The following is an 18750-nucleotide window of genomic DNA, read 5'->3' as shown; positions in this document are numbered from 1 at the left end:
CTGTAGGGAATATGGAATTTACCTCAATTAAAAAAAAAAAAAAAAAAGGAGTCAGGAGCACAGAGCGTGTTAAGAGGCCTCTCCACGGAGCCCCCAATCCCATTTCTGCTGGGGGTACCGTCGTATCCCCACAAACCGGGGCCCCTCTGACTCTCAGTGACTCCTCGCGTCCAGGGTGCGGGCCGCGTCGACGGCTGGTCTAGCCTCTCAAGCCACTCGCTGCCGCTGCTCTCCTTCTTGGTGGCAGAGTTTGGTGGGTGCGGGTGCAGACCCGGGTGCAGACCACAGGGCCCGGCTCCCTGCTCCTCCCCTTCTGGCCTCCCCTTCCAAGCCTCTGTCTTCTCATCTGTAAAACGGGGCAGCACCGCGCTCTGGGACCTCACCGACAATATGAAGACCGACTGGGACCCGCCAGCCTCCGGGTGGTCACCGCTGTCACTGGGATCCCCAGCCTGAATTTCTGCGACCGGCCCGTCAAAGCTGCCTCTTCTCCACCTGAGCTCTGCACGTGCCCTTTGTCCTCCATTACGTCCAAACCACCCAGTCCGCCCTTCCAGGGTCCCGGCCCATCATCCTCCCCCCAGGTCCCCAAGACTCCATCCAGCTCCACCTCCCCTCTCTGGGCTGGAGGGCGAGGGGCCTCCCGCAGGAAGATGAGTTCTTGGGCGCCTGGGTGGCTCAGTGGGTTAAGCCGCTGCCTTCGGCTCAGGTCATGATCTCAGGGTCCTGGGATCGAGTCCCGCATCGGGCTCTCTGCTCAGCAGGGAGCCTGCTTCCCTCTCTCTCTCTCTGCCTGCCTCTCCATCTACTTGTGATTTCTCTCTGTCAAATAAATAAATAAAATCTTAAAAAAAAAAAAAAGATGAGTTCTTTCCAGCCCCCCGCCCCCAGCTCTGCAGTGCCCAGAATGTTCTCCCTTGTCGGAACCGGGCTATTTATGGGGAACACGTGCTGGGCAAACTAGCGCAGGAAGCTGCGTCCACCACGAGGAGGCTATCCCGCCATAGGGACCCATGGCCGAGAGGGTAAAGATGACAGAGCCAAACATGTGGTCACCCCAGAGTCACCCCTCAGCCACTGCCTTGAGGAACCCACATCTGAGCTCACCCTCCCAGAGAGCATCCTGTGCCTCGGCCCCTCTCCCCACAGGCCGCCTCCCAGTGTCCTCCTCTGGCCCCTCTGTTCTCCCTCAGCCCCCACCCGGCCACACGCCAGGCCATGCTCACCTCCCACACCCACCGCCCTTCCACCTGGAACGCCCACCGACCCCCCAGCCGACCCCCCCAGCCCCCCCGTCAGCCTCTCCAGCACACCCTGGGAAGGTCATCACCAGAGTCTGGCCGGTCTCACCCGCTAGACGGAGAGGTCTCTAAGAGCGACACGCCTCCCCACCATCCTTTGTATCCTCAGCCCAGCAGACTGGCTGCATACTGTAGGTGCTCAATAAATGTGTGAATGGAAGAATAAATGACGAGCAGTCCAGAAACACCCAGGAGAGGGGGCTTGTTTTGGACGGGGGGAGTTCTGGTCTTCAAACTGTAAACTCGGCACTCGGGTTCTCAGACAGGCAGGTCCATGGGGGGCGATGCCACCACCCACTAGCATGTCGTGGCCAGTGCTGGAGCGCGTCACCTCCCTAAGACCTCACGGCCGCCCCACAAAGGGGCTGTCACCCTGCATGATCAGAGTGGAGGAGGCTCTGAGGGAAAGCCCGGGTCTGGGCTACCTGGACAGCAAAGGCTGGGGAGATTCAGGTCTCCCCAAGCCCCCTGCCCAGAAGCACCACCAGCCGTGCCCGCCCCCATCCCCCAGTCCAGCGGGGCACTGATCAGCCTCCCTGTGGTGTCTTGTGCAGGGGAGTGTGTGTCTGGCTTGGGTTTCTGGGTGGAAGCTGGAGGCCCCGCCGCCTGCCGCAGGAACGCCACATGAGCCAGGAGGCCAGGGAGGAGGGAGACGTGTGGAAATCAGGTTTTAAAAATTAAGTGAGAAGAGTTTGCGTAGCATCGAGGTAGGAATGTGCTCGGCTGGTGAGCATGGGAATGAGGCAGGGTGGGGGCAGGAGGGCAAGGCTGGGGGGTCAGCGAGACATAGATGCAGGGGATGGAGGCTACCAGGGACATCAGGGGGCGGGTACGCGGGAGAGCTCTAAGGACAGGGACGGGCGCTGGGGAGGTGGGGAGCAGAGAGAGGGCGGCGCTGGGAGGGAAGGATGCGGGCGACTGGTGCTGAGTATTCTCTAGGCAGGAAGGAGGGGTGATGGCCCCAAAGCAGCAGGGTCAGTGAGGAGCAGCAGTTGGGACAGTGACATCCAAGATCTCCTGGAAAGATCCAGAAGTGCCAGGGAAGTGAGGAAGTAGAGACCCTTTGTACTGAGCTGGGAGTGGGAGGCAGGCCGGCAGGCAGGGGCTGAGGGAGCTGCCCCCCTCTTGCCCCGAGGGCAGCTCTGGGGGCTGTGACCAAGGGGATCCAGAGCCCTGGGGCTCCCCCTGCCCCCCACACACCCTAGGCTCCCCAGGCCCCGTGAGCTCCCACAGGCAGCCTCACCTTGTGTCTGACCAGCAGGAGGGGGCAGCAGCCTGTGGGGCTGGGCCGGTTGCATCCAGGAGGGGCAGGGATCAGGGCCCCCTGGACCCGCACTCTCCCTCTCCGACCCCAAAGGCCCACGAAGCCCCTCCCGGGAGCTGGTGCTCCCAGGCAGTGCCATAAACAGAGAGGCCGTGTTCCTCCACGGATGAATGTGGTAACTCCGCACAGTGGAGTTTTCATCGGCTGGGAAGAGTCGGGGAGACAGACATGGTGAAGGCCACACACCACATGTGTGCTTCAGCCAATGGGGCATGAGCGGTGGCTATGATGGGAAGTGTGAGGTCATGTGCATTTTACCATAGAACGAGATTTAGGTATGAAACCCCTGACCCTAGAGGGGCCTTCCCACAGGGCCCTTGGGCAGCCGGGCACCCACCGTGGGGATCCTACACACCCTCGCTCTCAGAACAAGGAGGAGCACACGGCCCACGACGAGGGTCTCCCCCGGTTCTAGAGGAAAAGGCCAGAACCAGGGTTCTATCCCTGGGCACGCCTCCTCACATGCCAGAGGCCCCTCAGCTAACCCCCCTTGGAAAGAAGGTTCCACAGTCTCTGTCTCCAGCCCAGGCTTCTCTCTAGAGCCCCAGGCCTAGCTGCCATCTGGGCACACCCACAGACCCCTTCCACCTGGGAGAGGCTCCCGGCGGCTCCACGAGCCTGGCCCCCAGCCCTCTCTCTAGGGTCACCATCCAGACTGACCCTCAACTGGCCCGGAGGCTCCCAGACATCTGCAGGCCTTCACACGTCTTCACACCCCGTGTCCAAATAGTTACCCGGCCTGGGGACTCCACCTTGAAAACACCGTCAGCCTCCGCCCCAACCAACGGGAAACAGATGCAGGGACGCAGGGACACGGTTTAGTCATCACGGGCCCGAAAGCAGAGCCAGAAGCTGTTTGGCCACAGGCAGCCTCTCTGGCAAAGGCTGTTTGCAGCTGTGGCCATTGTCAGGACCCTGTCACCAGCTAGATCCTGGAGCCCCCACCCTGTGGCATTTATGTCCCCATGCCCTGAGTCTTGGGCCTAAATCACTCACCGCCTCCCCAGGGTGGGAGGCACCTGTGCACTCCTCCATTGGCTACCCACATGGTGGGGACTTCAATCAAGACGGTTAAGCTTGGGTCTAAGCTTGGGTTGAGGACCACACTTGTTAACGAACCACTTACACATCCCCTGCAGCCCAGGCCCTATTTCGGATGCCCGTGCCCACCCAAGGCCCAGGCTCCATGATGGGGGCGTGAGACAGGGCTGTGCCTTTCAGGTCCCTCTCCCCATCTCCAAGGGAGGCCCATGGGGAGCCGAGGTCTGTTGTTTTTGTGGGCTGTCTCTCGACCAACCAACGGGCTCATTTATTTGTAATGCTGAGCAATGAATGGGGCTTTTAAAACACAAAATAAGCAAGAAGCTTCCCGAAGACTCTGGGGGAGGGTGTGGCGTCCCAATGAGCTGTCCTCCCCTTGCCACAGCCAGGAAGGACCCTCAAGTCCCAGCCAGGCAGAGTGTGCTTACCCCCACCTGTCCCCTGGGTGTCAGTCTACCTCTTCCAGGCTTGAGATCTCGCTTGAATGCTTAGCAAGCACTCACAGCCTGATAGCTCGTCTGAGGTTTGCTTCCGAAGAGTCCGGCATGAGTGTGTGCACGTGTACATGGACACGTGTGTGGGTGTACACGGAGGTGTGTGAGTGTGGGGGTGTGTGTATGCATCGACACTTGAAGCTGCGGGGAAACCTTACACCCTTCCCCCAGCTCTGCTATATATTTGCAATTTTCCATAATAATAAAGCTTTTCATTAAAGAAAAGTCAGCAAGTGCTTCTTGAAGAGAAGGTCACCTGTACTGATTAAGGGAAGCACCCTGTACTGATTAAGACAGCTTAAAAAAAAGTCAGGGGTAGGGTTTTACTCCACTACCCGGTAGCAGCAAGACGTTGGCCAAGTCATGTGGCCGGCCGTTCCGACCCCAGGACGAGGTGGATAGAAGGAGAACCTGCTCGCTGCCCCAGGGTTCTTAGGAAAAGTACGAGGGTTAATGTGTCAAGGACTCAGGTCAGAGCCTGGCACTAGCACGGGCTAGAAAACCGTTTCCTGCTATCACACCAGCATCATCGCCACCTTCATCATCCAACAACGGCAGGCCTCGGAAGCACATGGCAGGACACGCCCTGCACTTGACCAAGAGCTGGACTTTTAGATCAGGAGGGACTCACTCCAGCAGAGGCACACCGACACCTGCCCTGGGCTCCTGTGTGATGAAGATCCTCGTTCCCAAACTCCTCAGGCACCAAAAAATAAACTGATTATGGCCATGAGCCACAGCCTATTTCTTGAAAAGAACCAGTGTGAAATTCCTGGACAAAACTCTCAACGTTGTAGCATCGGAGGCTTTGCTAAATGTGAAAACGCATCGGTAGGCAAGACTCTGCTCATCCCAGGAGGGGGAAGGTCCAAGAAGGGGCCCAGGCCCAGCCAGGAGAGCACAGTTTCCATGGTCCCTAGTGAGGAGGGGCAGCGCTGGCCTTTGCCAGCTAGCCGTGTCCTGTTCCCGGCTCCATAGGAGAAACAAAGCCTCTACGCTGATTGCCCAGGGGCCTGAAGCGTTTCTGGAGGCAGCCCCAGGAGCCCACTGGGGCGGTTTCAGTCTTGCTGGAGTAGACCAAGGAAGGCAGCAACAGTGACATCACCCAGGGCCCCCAGGCAGGACCACTCCTTCCTAAGAGCCGTGCAACCCCCAGAACCCACGATCTCCCCACAGCCCTGATCTCCCTGAAGCCAGGTCGGCCCCCACTTGGCTCATAATTGTCAGAACCACTGTGGTTGATTCTTTCTACTTCCCTGGTGGTAGCCAGGCTGGGAAAGAAAGGATTGGTAAAATCATTGCATCGGGCCACTCCGTACCTCCCCACCTGCAAACTCTCTTTCTCTCTCTTTCCTGCGTAAAGCACTCTGTGCAGAAGAAAAAGCAGTAAGAAAACAAGAAATGCTTAAAATGATCTAATCCAGTCCATCACCTCACAGCTGCGGAGACCCGAGATGTCTGGCCCATGACCTCAGCACCAGAGGCAGTAATGTGGGGCAGCACCTGGGGCTCCGGAGACCGTCCATGGCCCCAGCTCTGCGGTGCCTGCAAGTCAGCCACCCTCTCTGGGCCTCTGCCCAGAGGGAAAGTTTGGCCGATGTCGATGCCCTGTAAGTCAAACAGGGCTTCCCTAGCTCCGGGATGGATGCCTCAGCAGAGAGAAGCCAGTCTCTGCCCCTCATCTAGCACTTTCCACCACCCAGAGGGGAAGTATCAAAAAGGTATAGGGCCGAGAAGGGATGTTTGCTGTCCTCACACCCAACAACCAGGAATGAGATTCTGGGCCCCCTCCCCAGCTGCCCTACCCCAGGAGAGAATTCTGCCAAGGACAATGAACTGCGGTCCCCGGGGACGGCGTTTTTCACCATCACCACCTGTTAAAACTCAGCTCATGACCAGTTTCTGATGCTACCAGCTAGAGTGTTTAATTAAATATTACTCACTCAGGAAGCAGCCCCTGCCAACTCACCCCCAAACCGCCTGGTTCATTTTCAGAGAAAAAGAGGGACGGAGAAGGAGCCTGTGTTCTCCTCAGCCAACACCGGAGGGGCGACAGGTCTGCACGGCCCACTTACCAGAAAGAACCAAGCAAGGAAAGTCAAGCTAAGCAGCTCTGGTCACCAGCAGCCCCACTGCTGGGTTACCGTCGATGGCACACACACATACACACACACACTCACCCCAGGCACACACTCACTCATGCCCACAGACACACAGAAACACTCAGAGACACACAAATACAAACACACACTACATGCACACTTAATCTCACACAGACACACACGCAGATACACCACTTCGACTGGCTCAGACACACCCACACAGGCAGGCTCAGAGACACACAGACAGACACAGGGTCACCAGACCTTGCGCACACACACACAGACGCACACTCACTCACACACTCACTTCCAGTCTCCCTGCTGGGCAACCCACCCCGCCAGAGGCCAGTGAGCATTCCAGGAGCCTCTGCCTTGAACGGGAGCAGGACAGTTACCCAGTCCCCACGCACCCCAGCCGCGCGCTGAGCCATGCCGCGGTGCCACCGACCGACCCAGGCTGCTGTGGTTTCTCTGTTTCAATCGATCCGCTGACACAACACTCGGCTCCCCCCTGGTTGCCGGGAGAAGCTGCGGCGGCTCCGGGACGGCGGAGAGGGAGGCGCCGCCCCGGGTGTCGCCCCGGCGGGCTCCCCGGGGGAGGCGCTGCGGGCAGGACGGGGGAGCCCCGAGGGGGCCAGTAGGGCAGCGCAGCAGATCCGGGTCCCGACTGGCGGGAAAAGCGAAACTAACTTCGCAGAGCGGGGTCGCGCTGCCCCCGTGTGGGAGGGGCGGGTCAGCGCCCCCAGCTCGGCCGCAGGGACAAGCCGCGAACACCGAGGCCGGGGGGCGCCGGGGCACCTGGACGTCGGTGGGCGCCGCCGCGCGCCTAGGGTCCCCTCCCCGGGTCTGCAGCGGCCGAAGCTCAACCCCGGGCGCGACGGTGGTCGCGGCCGCCGGGACTCCCTCCCTGACTCGCCCTCGCAGGTGGGACCCCGGGCCCCCGCGACCCTCAGGCTCCCGCAGCCGCAGAGACGCTGGGCGGCGCCCTCGCCCCCCTCGGCCGGGACCTGTGGCGAGGGAAGGCTCCCCGCGGCCCCCAGCCGGTCCCCAGCGGGACTCTCACCAAACAGGTCCCCCGCCCCACCACTCGGCCCCCGAGCGCCGCGATCCCCCGCCCGGACCCCCGCCCGCCCGGTGCCGGTGCCCCGCGATGCCTACCGCGCCAGGGAGGCCGCCGCCGCCGCCGCCGCTCTCCGGGGCCGAGGAGGCCGGGGCGCCCGGGCCGCGCCCGCCGCAGGGAGCGCACTCGCCTCCTCCCGCGGCCCCGGCGCCAGCGCCTGGAGCCTGGAGCCTGGATCCTGCTGCGAGCGCGCGGGCGGCCCGAGCGCGACTTCTGTGCGGAGAAGAAAAAGCAGGCGAAGGCTTTAAAGTGCGGGGAGCGGCGAGCGCCGGGGGCGGGGCCCGATGTCCCGCCCCGCCCCGCCCCGCCCCCGCCCCTCGGCCGCGGCTCCGACTCCCGCTCCGGTTCAGGCTCGGGTTCAGGCTCCCGCGCGCGGGTGCTGTGCGCCCCAGGGGCGGCCGCAGGGCGCGGAGCGCGGGGCGCGGGGTGGCGGGGGCGCCCCCCTGCGCTGGGCGCTCCCTCGGCCGCCCCGTCCTCCTCCCGCGCCGCCGCCCCACCTGGAGGCCTCTGGGGCCCGCGGGACGGCACCGGAGCTTGGGTCCCTCCGGAGGCGTCTTTGGGAAACGCCGGGCGGCCTCCGCCGGGCGAGAGGCCGGAGTTGCAACACCCGGAGGGCCGCGACCGTGCGGGGGAAGGGGGCTTCCTAATAATAATTTTTTAAAAATCTCTTGGGAGGGTGGGGTTTGTTTCAAGAACCTTGGGAGCAACGCCTTGTTTGCCTCATCTGGAATTCCCAGAAGTTTACGGTTCCTTAATTCGAAGGCACAGGAGAGGAGGCTGTAGGCCGGCAAGATTATCCGGGGACTCTCCGCCCTGCCCCTGCCCCCATGCCTTTCCCATTTGGTACCCACAGGGACTGACGGGGGAGCGGGGAGAGGGCTCTCTGAACTCTCGGACCGCCCGGCCCCGGCCCCTCAGCTCAGAGCATACAGCACACGGGGCCTCCATGAATGTTTGTTGAATGAATGAGTGAGCGATTGCCTGGCAGGTCCTCCAGCCCCAGGACTGCTTACATAGTGTCTTGTGGCTCTTGCTTGGCTCCTCAAAGGAATTTTCCTCTGCAGCCCTAGAACAGGCACGTAGTAAAGAAATCTGCTTTGGGGTGTCTGGATGGCTCAGTGGGTTAAAGCCTCCGCCTTCAGCTCAGGTCATGATCCCCAGATCCTGGGATGGAGCCCCGCATGGGGGCTCCCTGCTCAGTGGGGAGTCTGCTTCTCCCTCTCTGCCCCTCCCTCCACTCATGTTCTCTTTCTCTCTCAAATAAATTTTAAAAAGAAATATCTAATAAAAATGAAGAAATAATAAAGAAATTAGTGTTTTAAGAGCAAAATCTCCCTGTATTTCTCCACCCCATGTGTGGTGTCCACTGAAGGGGATGGGAGTTAGCATTATTGGAGCTGTGATGCCTAATGTGGTTTCCTGTTATTTCATCTTTACCATAACTCTATAGGGCAGGACAGTTGTTACACTCCTAAAGTGAAGGAGCCCTACCTGGTGCAAGGGTCCTGTTGGATCAGAGCCTCAAGCCCAAATGGACCCTGTTATGGTTCCAAGTTTCTCGCATCCCCATGCCAAAAATCAGTTCTGTTTTGTTTTGAATTTAAAAATGACCAAGGCTGGAGTTCCTGGGTGGCTCAGTTGCTTGGGCATCTGCCTGGGGCTCAGGTCATGATCTCAGGCTCCCTGCTCAGCAGAGAGCCTGCTTCTCCCTCTCCCTCTGCTACTCCTCCTGCTTGTGTGCTTGCTCCAGGCAGAGTGAGCTTCACTGGTCCTTCTGGTGGCTCAGTCAACAGCTCCTGGTTCCAGCTGTCTAGGAGCCCAACTAGGCAGCCACTGTCAACAACCCAGGTGCGGTTGGGATTTAAAGAGAGCTCAGGACTCCCTTCAGCCACTTCGCAATGTGAGGACTGTTAGCTGTCCCAGGATGCGATGGCACGTGGGAAAACGGTGAAAACATCCGGGATGGTAAGGGTATCTTTCCAAGTTACTGGTATACCTTGGAGTTGACTAATTCCTAAAAAGTACAGCCACCTCTGTGCTTGGGATCTCTCCCTTGGAGGAGTAAGCATGGTGGGCTGGGCTATATAGGAAGTGTGGGCCCCTTGTCTGGTGCTGTCCTCTCCTGGGGCTGGGGGTGTGGCCTGGTAGTCCTGGGGCATGCCACTGTCAGCCTCCTGCATAGGATTCCTCCAGGCTCTACCTCTTACTCTGGACGAGACCAACTGGGGCAGACTGGGGCAGACTGCGTGTAATTCAAGTGGCGGCATCTGTTGAGCGAGGGCTAGAGACCCCACCTTTGATGTGAGGGCCCTGAAACAGATGGTTCCCAATTTAGGAGTCCTCAGCACTCCCACTCCCCGCTCCTTCAGCATTAATCTCGAAATCTCAGCTCTGAGCCAGTCAGATAATTAGATCCTGCTGACCTAAATTTCCCAAAGGAATCTCTGGGGAGTGAACCTTCCTCTCCGCCAGGACTCTGGGCAGGTAGGCAGGACCAGGCTGGAGAGCTGGCCATCCAGCAGTGACCCACCGCAGCATGGATGGAGCATTGTTGTGCAATCACTGAGGCCAGATTGTGGGAAAGGGGTGTATACTCACCCTATCAATGTTGATACTGTTATTTGCTGAAAAGATACAAAATCTTGAAACATTGTGACATCAGCTGATAAACATCTAGGAATTTGAAGACTGACTCATGTCTTAAACTAAGTATCTGTGCTTCACAGGGGTGAGTAGGGAGGGGGGTGGCTCTGGGCTCCTGGTGATGCCATCCCCCGACTCCACCCCCTCAGCCCCCACACACATTTCATCACTGGCATCAGCACACACAGTTTGTTCCCTTCTGTAATCTGTTTCAGGAAAATGACGGGAAGAAATTAGTAGATAGCAAATTACTATCAGCTGCTTTTTCGGATGATGGGAAATCTGTCCAGAGACGGGTTGGACACCTTTGAGCCCTCTGAGCAGAATCTGCTGTCCTCACAAGATCTTGTCTCTGGGTCCCTTTTGCTGCCTGGAGTAAATGGACGGACAAATAATTTGGAATTAGACAAACCCCAGCACTGCCTGTAGGACGTAGAGCAAGTTACTTAACCTTTCTGAGACTCAGGTTCTCCATCTGTAGGACAGCTCTATGTGTGCCCCAGGATTTGCTGGGAAGGAGAGGGGCAATCCTCCTACAAATACTGAGAGCACATAGTGTGGGGCAATGTGTTAGAATGAAATCAGAGATCTTTGAGGAATTTCAAAATAATAGATGCATTTTAGAAACTATTATTATTGACAATTTAAAAAAAAAAAGCTTTTCTTGTAAAAGCATGGATCTATAACACCAAAACATGGCAAGATCCACCAGAAATGAAAGAACACCGAAGCATATTAATGTAGGCCCATTCTGCACCCCCAACATATCTCATGAAATGCAACTGAAATAGAGGGGACCTTATTTCACAGAATTTTGATCTTACAGCATTCACGACCTGGTTCATTTCATAGACTCTCACCCTTAAAAGGTTGTGGGGGCTCCCACGAGGTCATGTATTGTTAGGCAGCGACACCTGCTGGCAGAGTGTGGTATTGCAGTGTAGCTCTATCAGACATTATTCATGATCTTAGAATGGAGGAAGGGAGGCAAAGGGGAGTTTCCGTAGCTTTAAATGAGACACTAGGTGATAACCAAGATTGAGGAGACTTCCTGTGACCTTGAGAAGAGATGATCTTGGGCTTGTGACACTACGTATCGCAAAGTTCTTCAAAAACACTTCCAGAGAAGTAAAAGTGAGCAGCGGGGATCTCGGTGCCTGTCTTAACTCTTTACCAGTCTTTTGGTGTGTTTTTTTGGACAACATCTTCAATACTACAGAATTACAAAACCCATAGTAGAAGTGAAGTGCCCTCCAAGAATTTATTCATTTTCCTTTCCATTCCTTCCATTTCCTTCCATTCATTTATTCATAATTCCTTCAGTACTTTTTTTAAAACTTAAATAGTGAGGGACTGAATGAACAAATATTGAACAGCACTATTCTGCATGCTGGAGGGAGAATAGTAAACAAAACAGACCAGGTTCCTGGCCTTAGAGAATTTCAGGCTAAGGGGGAGAGACAATGAGCAGTAAGCGAGATCATTTCGGATAGTAACACGTGATCATAAATAATCACTCCATGTAAATTTGCTCCGTGGTCTATTTTCTTTAGACAGAGACCTGTAGTCAGTGGCCTCAGTTCATACTTTCAGACTCTGCCTGAAGATTCTAGAAAGTTCATCCTTCTGTTCCCAAATGACAGAGCAGAGACCTCCAATAGTCGGGGACTCATTTTTCCTTCCTGTCCCCGACATCAGGGCTTGCTGTGATTGGTAGACACCTTGAAAATGAGTCCAAACCGCCTGGTCTAGCCTCTCTGTTCCATCCTCAGCTCAGCGTGTCCCGGTCCCCAGCCAGGGGGTCAGCCCCCACCCCCCACCCACTCAGCAAGCACTTCCTGGGAAGAAGCTGTGTGCTCCTCTGGGCCAGGAGCTCATGAGGTTAGTACTGATCCCACGGGGACCAGTACGAAGAGAGAGGATGGACCAGTTCCCATTCCGCTTCACTCCTAGACAAGCATCTCCATGAGCGAGGAACATGGGGCCTGCCCCGATTCTGCACAGAGCCTGGCCAATTCTGGCTGGGATTGCTGATGCCCGGTCTGGCTGGGCTGTTCCCTCATCAGGGATGTCCTGAATCTTTCTCTCCAGGGGATAGCAAGTTGGAAGAAGGAAGAATTAAGGCATCCAAACCCATACAATGGCTACATATATATATATATATATGTATATATACATATACAGTCTCCAGTCTCCCCCCACTGACCCCACCCCGCCCCACAGCCTTCCCCCAGAGACAAGCCCAGATCTGGGTGGCTTCCTGTGTGTCCTCCAGACCCCTTTGCTATCATGGGGCATATATATATATGTAGCCATTGTGTGTATATATATACACATACATACACACACACATATACATATATATATAATATATACTATATATTTTTTTAGAGCCACCATTTATTGAATGGTGACTACCTGACTCACCCCAGTTTAACCCTGTTCTGAAGCTGGGAGGAGAGTGTGGGTGCCCATCAACATGATGTCGAATATAATAATAATAATGGTCAGCACTTGCTGAGAGCTTACGTGCCAGGCCCAACAGGCACGGGCTGGGACACTGCCTGCTCCCGTGAGCCTGGGGTGAGGGGTGAAGATGACGACCCCACACTACAGATGGGAAAACCAAGATCCGATGGAGGAAAGAACTTGGCCGGGGGCTGCACTGTCCTAAGGGACAGAGTGACAGAGACTGGTTTTGCCCCAGAGGGGTTTGGCTCAAAAGTCCACACCAGTATTCTGTGTAGTTTCTTAGACCTGAGACAGTTCGCTAAGGTCAAACATGAAGAAAAAAAAAAAAAAAAGGAAGAAAGAAAGGAAAAAAGAAAGAGAAAGGAGTAGAGGCAGGCTATTGAGAAATATGGCAATAAGTATTCAAAATAATGGCTAAAAAGAGTTGCAAGCAGTCACCTCTTGGGTGTTACCACTGGGCGTGGGGGGTGGAGCAGGAAATTGCTGGGGTGTTTGGTTTTGCTTGTAGCCCTCTGGTATTTTAAAAACTATTTGCATGTATTATTTTGATTCAAATACAAATCTCGAAAAGGAGCTTCAAGGATACACAAGGGATCTCCAGTCTACCCCCACTGACCCGACCCCGCCCCACAGCCTTCCCCCAGAGACAAGCCCAGATCTGGGTGGCTTCCTGTGTGTCCTCCAGACCCCTTTGCTACCACGGGGCAGGCACACCCCACCCACCTGGGTCCCCCTCGTGCATCTCTTGCATTGTCTGCCGTGGAGACGGCTCCCATCCAGGCACAAGCGTCAAGTGTCTCTCGAGTGTTGCACTGTGGTTGTGGCTGCACACCTGGCCTGGTCTGCCGGCCGCAGGGGGCCCTGGGTGAGCTCATCCCCAGGTGCCTGTGGCCCCATATGGACTCGGCCACCAAGTTGGGAGCAGAGCCATCAAGCCCAGTGACCTTTCGTCCCAGGCAGAGTTCAGACCCAGAGCGAGAGCTGCTGTCCCGGCCACTGGCCGCTTTTGGCACAGGCCTGCGGAGGAATCTAAGTCAGTAAGCCCGTGGCCCTGAGCATCAGAGCCTCCCCGCCCACTTCTTGTTCTATGGGCCATCTGGTTGCCCTTGTCCTGGGACTTCTGTGCTCCACGGATGCCCAGTGTCTGTCTGGATGAGTGGTGCCCTGGGATCCCGGGTCAGCCAAGTGCCAGCCTGGTCCCCCAGCTGCCCCAGGAATCCCCTCAGGAGCGAGGGAGTCCCCTCCCTGTCCCCCACCCCCATGTCATGGCTCCATCCCCCCGAAGAGAGAGAGAGAGCTGCCTCAGCTCCGTGTCCAAGAAGCTGAGTCTGGGTGAGGTCCTCAGGGCGCCCACTCAGAACCCAGAAGGAGGGCGACTGGGGTGGAGTGAGCTGAATTTCCTTTCTATTTAAAGAAAAAACCCAAGTCAATATTTTTAGTTGCCGGCTAAGACGTAGCCTCCTTTGCCCAGGGTCCTCCTCTGTGGTGTGGCTGGGTGGTAGCTGACCCAACCTGCCGGGGTGGGGGCGGTAAGGGGAGGCAGAAGCCCAGGGAGGGGGGTGGTCTGTCTCCCTGAGCTGTTTCGGGACACATGCTGACATCTGGTTTTCAGTGAGGGGCCTGTTTTTCTCCTCATTCAACCAGTGGGTTTGCCTGGAGCTCCAGCAGAAACCTTCAGGAAATTGGTGGCAGTTTCGAACCCGGGTTCCTTCTCGCCTCTGGATTTGGTTCAGACACCAGACCACCCAGGCGGCTGGCACTTAGCAAGCGTGGGCTGAGCCCTGTCTGGAAGCCACATCTGGGAGACACTCCACGGCGGACGCCGAAATCCAGGGCCATCTGCAGGACTGTCAACCTGTGTTTTTCTGCGCCCAGTGGGCCGGGCTGTAAGAAGATGTTCGTGGTGGGGAGCGGGGATCAGCTGTCTCCCAGGGCGGCCGGGAATGACCCAGGGACCAGCAGAGACCCAGCAAGAAGCTCTGCACCACCCTTACCCCCCAGCTCCCCCCAGAGGGTTCTGGGCTTTGGGGCAATGTTAGGGAGGTGAAACCTCAGTTGTGCGGGGCAAAGCGAGGGCAGGGGAGAGGCTGAGCAGCCTGTCTGGGCTGGGCTGTCAGATGGACAACTTGGTTGGTGAACCGGGTCCGTGGCTACCGTTGTGGCCGTTACGGGGACACTGAGAAGACGACTCTGTGTCCTCCAAGGGACCAACACACACCTGTGGGTAATGTGAGATCCAAACTGCTGATTGGTGGCCTCCAGGCCACCTGCCCCACACGCAGAGGGAGGATCCTCTGTTCCCGGGTGTGAGTCGCTGAGCATGGGGGCTGCATCTCAGTCACCCCCGTGGGAGACGGATCCCGGCTCACGGGGCATCTGCAAGTGTTAGAGGAACAGGCTTGGTGGGTGGGCTCGTGGCCCCCGCTTTCACTGTCACTGTGCCTCTGGCCCCACGGACATACTGTGGCGGTCTGGTGCTGAAGGCCTCTTTGAACCCCCGCTCTGACTCTCCTTCCCAGAAAGCAGGGTTTGTCGTCCTGGTTCATAAGGGGGAACTGGGCTCACAGGGGTCCAATCATCCCCACTGGTCGGCAGCCGAACAGTCATCCCCACTGGTCGGCAGCCGAACAGTAGCGCCCATATTTGAACCCAAATCTTTCTGACTCCAGGGGCCAACTCTTCCCCTCCTAACGTGCAGTCTCCTCCCCGTCATCCTGGAAAGGGCAATGTCATTGAGAATCCCGTGTCCTCACTCCCAGCATTCTAATGAGGGGACAGAAATGTGCCGCAGGTGGCGTGCAGTGTTACGGGCTGCGGGGCCTGGCCTCGGGCCAGAAAGGAAGCCGTTGTTGGCAGCAGCCCCCCTGAGACCGGGAGAGGGAGGTGTGGGCAGAGCCGGCAAACCCCAGCCTCTGCCGCTGATACAGAACACGCGGCTACACAGCCCGATGACCTGCTGCTGATCCAGTCAGTGACAGAGTCAGCAAGCACCTATTTGGCACCAAGTGTGTACCAGGCGGGGGCGGGGAGGACAGGCACAGTGATGAGGAGTCAGCCCTTGCTGGGCTGGTGGGGAGAAGGCCGGACGACAGATCATAGCTTGGTGTGGAGAGGGAGGCCCCGCTACCTCCTTCGTGGCCGAGCCCCTGACATACATTGCTATTTGGGGCATGTATGACTCCGGGGTGAGCTGGTTTGGCCGCTGGGCCGACCCCCTCCTTGCTGAGCCCGCACACCACGGCCAGACCCGGCAGGACCCCTCCTGTGTGAGAAGCATCTCAATGACCCCCACCACCGGGGAAGTGATGCTCGAACTTGCCCCCCAAACCACCCTCACCCACCTCCAGTGGGACTCTTTTGCAAGTCTTGTGTGTTATATTGGAAAGGGATGGAATTTTGCTTTTTGCCCAGGGTGGGTTGTTTTAGCATAAAAATAATATTTTCGTTCAACTCTTGCAGCAGGGGTCCCCCCCCCCCAGGACTTGGTGTATCTTTGGTCCTGTGTCTTCAAGTCTCCCCAAATCTGGTGGTGACCCAGTCCAAGAAGCTGGGACCAATCTGGGAAAACGTCCATGCTCCTTGGCTGGCTTCAAGGCCTGAGGGTCCGGCTTCTGTCAACTCTGCTATCCACATGCACTGCCAGGATGGTTCCTCTCTAGCAGTCCAGGACCGCATGCAGCCACCTACCCCATTCGGGCTGCCTGGGATGGCCTGGGTGGGCCCCCACCCCCTCTCCAGGCCCATGTCTCCTCATCCTTCAAGACTCAACGCAGCACCTCCTCCTCCAGGAAGCCCTCCGAAGCCCCAGGTAGGGCTCAGTGCACTGCCTGTGTCCTCCGTGATGCACCCCCTCAGAGGGTTCTGGGCTTTGGGGCAACGTTAGGGTGGTGAAACTTCTCTAGTATTGAGCTTCTGATTTCGTTTCAGAATGATGTTTCCTATCTGTCCACACCGTATTACCCAGGACTCTTCAATGGCAAATGACAAAAATCCAACCCGATTAGTTTAAGCTGGAGAAAAAGGTGAGATTGGGTGGCTCACAAAACTGGTGAAGGCATGGGAGAAGCAAGCCTTGCGGGACAGGGACGTCAGGACCCCTCGGAACCCCTTGTCTACCTGGGTTCTTTCTCTGGGCCAGGAGCCCTGGCTGCCTGCACCCCAGGCAAACCCACAACCACTCCTCAGTCACAGGAGAGAACCCTGTTCCCACCAGCTCCAGCTAGGAAAATTCCAGGGACGGTGTCTCAGCCTGGGGCCCAGGCTTTGGGTGCACGTGCATTGGGGTAATTTGAGCCGAGCTGTGTAAGCAGCTCCGTGGGAAGGTCTGGACCCATAGTGGAAACCTCAGGGGGCTGGGGCAGGCCAGGGCTGTGGGTCAGGGAGGGGTGCCGTTCCCACCCCCTGGGCCTGAAGGGGAGAGACACAAGCACGAGGGCACCCTTCCCAGCTGGGGTGATAAATGGCCCACCCCACTCTTGGCCTACGAATGCACCCGGCAGGAGCCTGTGCGGCCCAGATTGGGTGGGGGGAGGCCAGGAGGCCGATGAGGCCGGAGCAAACAGAGGGGAGGGTGGGCGAGCTGAAGACACCCGTGCATCAGCCTCCCCTCTGATGGACCCAGCCTCGGGCATCGGCCCTCCTTCTGGGGGAGGGTGTGAAGGGGTGTTGGAAAGGTCGACGCCATAGTCCTACATCCCGTCAGCACACACTGGACCACTGGGGTTGGGGCCTACGGCAGGGGCTCCTCTCTTCAGGGTTTAGGACCACGGATGAGGCCCGCCGGCAACGGGGGGGCAGTGCTGAGCCCGGACAGGTCTGCTTGTCTCGCGGGGACCCTTTCCGCAGGGTGTTGGGGGTCAGGCCGAGGTGTCCTGAAATCAGGCCCTGCAAAGGGGCCTGGGGTCACTCTGCTGCGCTGGGCTGGGCTGAGTCATCCGAGCAACCCACCTGCCGGAGGGGAGCTGCTGGGCGAATTCTGGGGTGGGGGCAGGTCGACAGAGTGGCCTGGAGCCGGCTGAGGGAGAAGGGAGGACATCAAAGGAGCCCCTTGTCGGGACGAAGGAGGCCTGTTTCTGGAAGAGTCACCTGAGCGCTGGTTCTCGGGAAGCTCTCCACCGGGGACCCTCCGCTGTGGCTCTCAGAAGACAGGCCGCAGCCCCAGCCCAGCCCACGGCGGCCTCCGTGCCCCCTGACGTCCAGTCCCGGGGCTTCCCACCTCAGGGGACCAGCCCTCCGAGCCGGGAAGGTCACCCCACTCGAGACAGCAGCGGCGCCTCCTCGGTCTGGGCCCCCTCCTCTGCATCCTGCGGTTTGCGACAATCCCCCAGCATCTGCGAGGACCCGAACGTGGCCCAGAAGGAAAGGGTGCGGAGGCCTTGGGTGGGAGGCCCTGAGGGTAATTTTAACCGTTTGTTGAGGGATGTCGGGAGATGGGGGGCCGAGTCCGTGTTGGAGACCGGAAGCCACTCCTAGGTGTCTCCCCTGGAACTCCTCTCGGCGCGGGGGGCGTCAGGGCAGGCCACCCGAGGAACTGGGCCGGTGAACACAGCCCTGGTTTGGGTGTCTCAGGGGATGATGGCTCCTGAAGTAACTTTATAACTAGAAAACCTTTCGGGTGGCTGTTTCTGTCTCTGGAACACGGAATACCTGCTGAAACTATTATTTCTATTAACTAGATTGCCCTGATCTCTAAGGACCGACAGGCACCGAGTGAGACGTGTGAAACGTTCCAGCACGTGACAGATCCATGTGGGTCTGGGGCCAGCACGGTCTCCTGGGGGAGCGGCCCGCCAGTTGGACGGATCATACCCCCCATCCAAATCCAGCCATCTGCTCAGAGATGGGCCCTACACAAAGCCCCAAGAGGAGAGACGGGGCAGGGATCTGACCAGGAGAGGGAACACGGGGCTTGCCTTGAAGCTACATCCACACAAGACTTGACAAAGACTGAGAACATCTTAACTCAACCACATCCGAGATGGGGGGCAGGGGGGAGGCTGATAATGGGTTGGGGGAGCGAGACGGTTCTCCGGGCACCTGCTGGTGTGTCCATGGCAATGACCCACGCTGGACAGACCAAAGTCCTCCGTGGGCTCCCAGGCAGAGCCGTGACCGCACACTCTTTCTTCCTCTGGAGTCTCGGGCCATCCAGAAGCTGTGAGCTGTGGCTTCCCTTGTGGGAAAGCCTGTCTACACACACCCAAGACCCCCAGGTCAACTGGAATTTCAAATAAACAACAAATAATGCTCGAGT

General features: G+C 57.8%; 1 protein-coding gene across 2 annotated transcripts in view; it reads right to left on the bottom strand.

The window, feature by feature from the left end:
- SPSB1 (splA/ryanodine receptor domain and SOCS box containing 1) overlaps window positions 1-7611 on the bottom strand; it is a 66307-nt gene extending 58696 nt beyond the window's left edge. The window contains exon 1 of one of the 2 annotated variants that reach the window (XM_082685355.1): window positions 7421-7611. The gene's annotated coding sequence lies outside the window, so the exon portion shown is untranslated. Of the gene's footprint in view, window positions 1-6672; window positions 6819-7420 lie in introns of those variants that run through there. The other variant, XM_082685354.1, reaches the window with a different exon arrangement.
- Window positions 7612-18750: the final 11139 nt, after the last annotated feature.

The sequence above is a fragment of the Mustela nivalis genome, assembly GCF_964662115.1.
Source record: "Mustela nivalis genome assembly, chromosome: 10".
NCBI lineage: Eukaryota > Metazoa > Chordata > Mammalia > Carnivora > Mustelidae > Mustela > Mustela nivalis.
The sequence above is the reverse complement of the archived record's forward strand: the minus strand, read 5'-3'. Positions and strand labels throughout refer to the sequence as shown.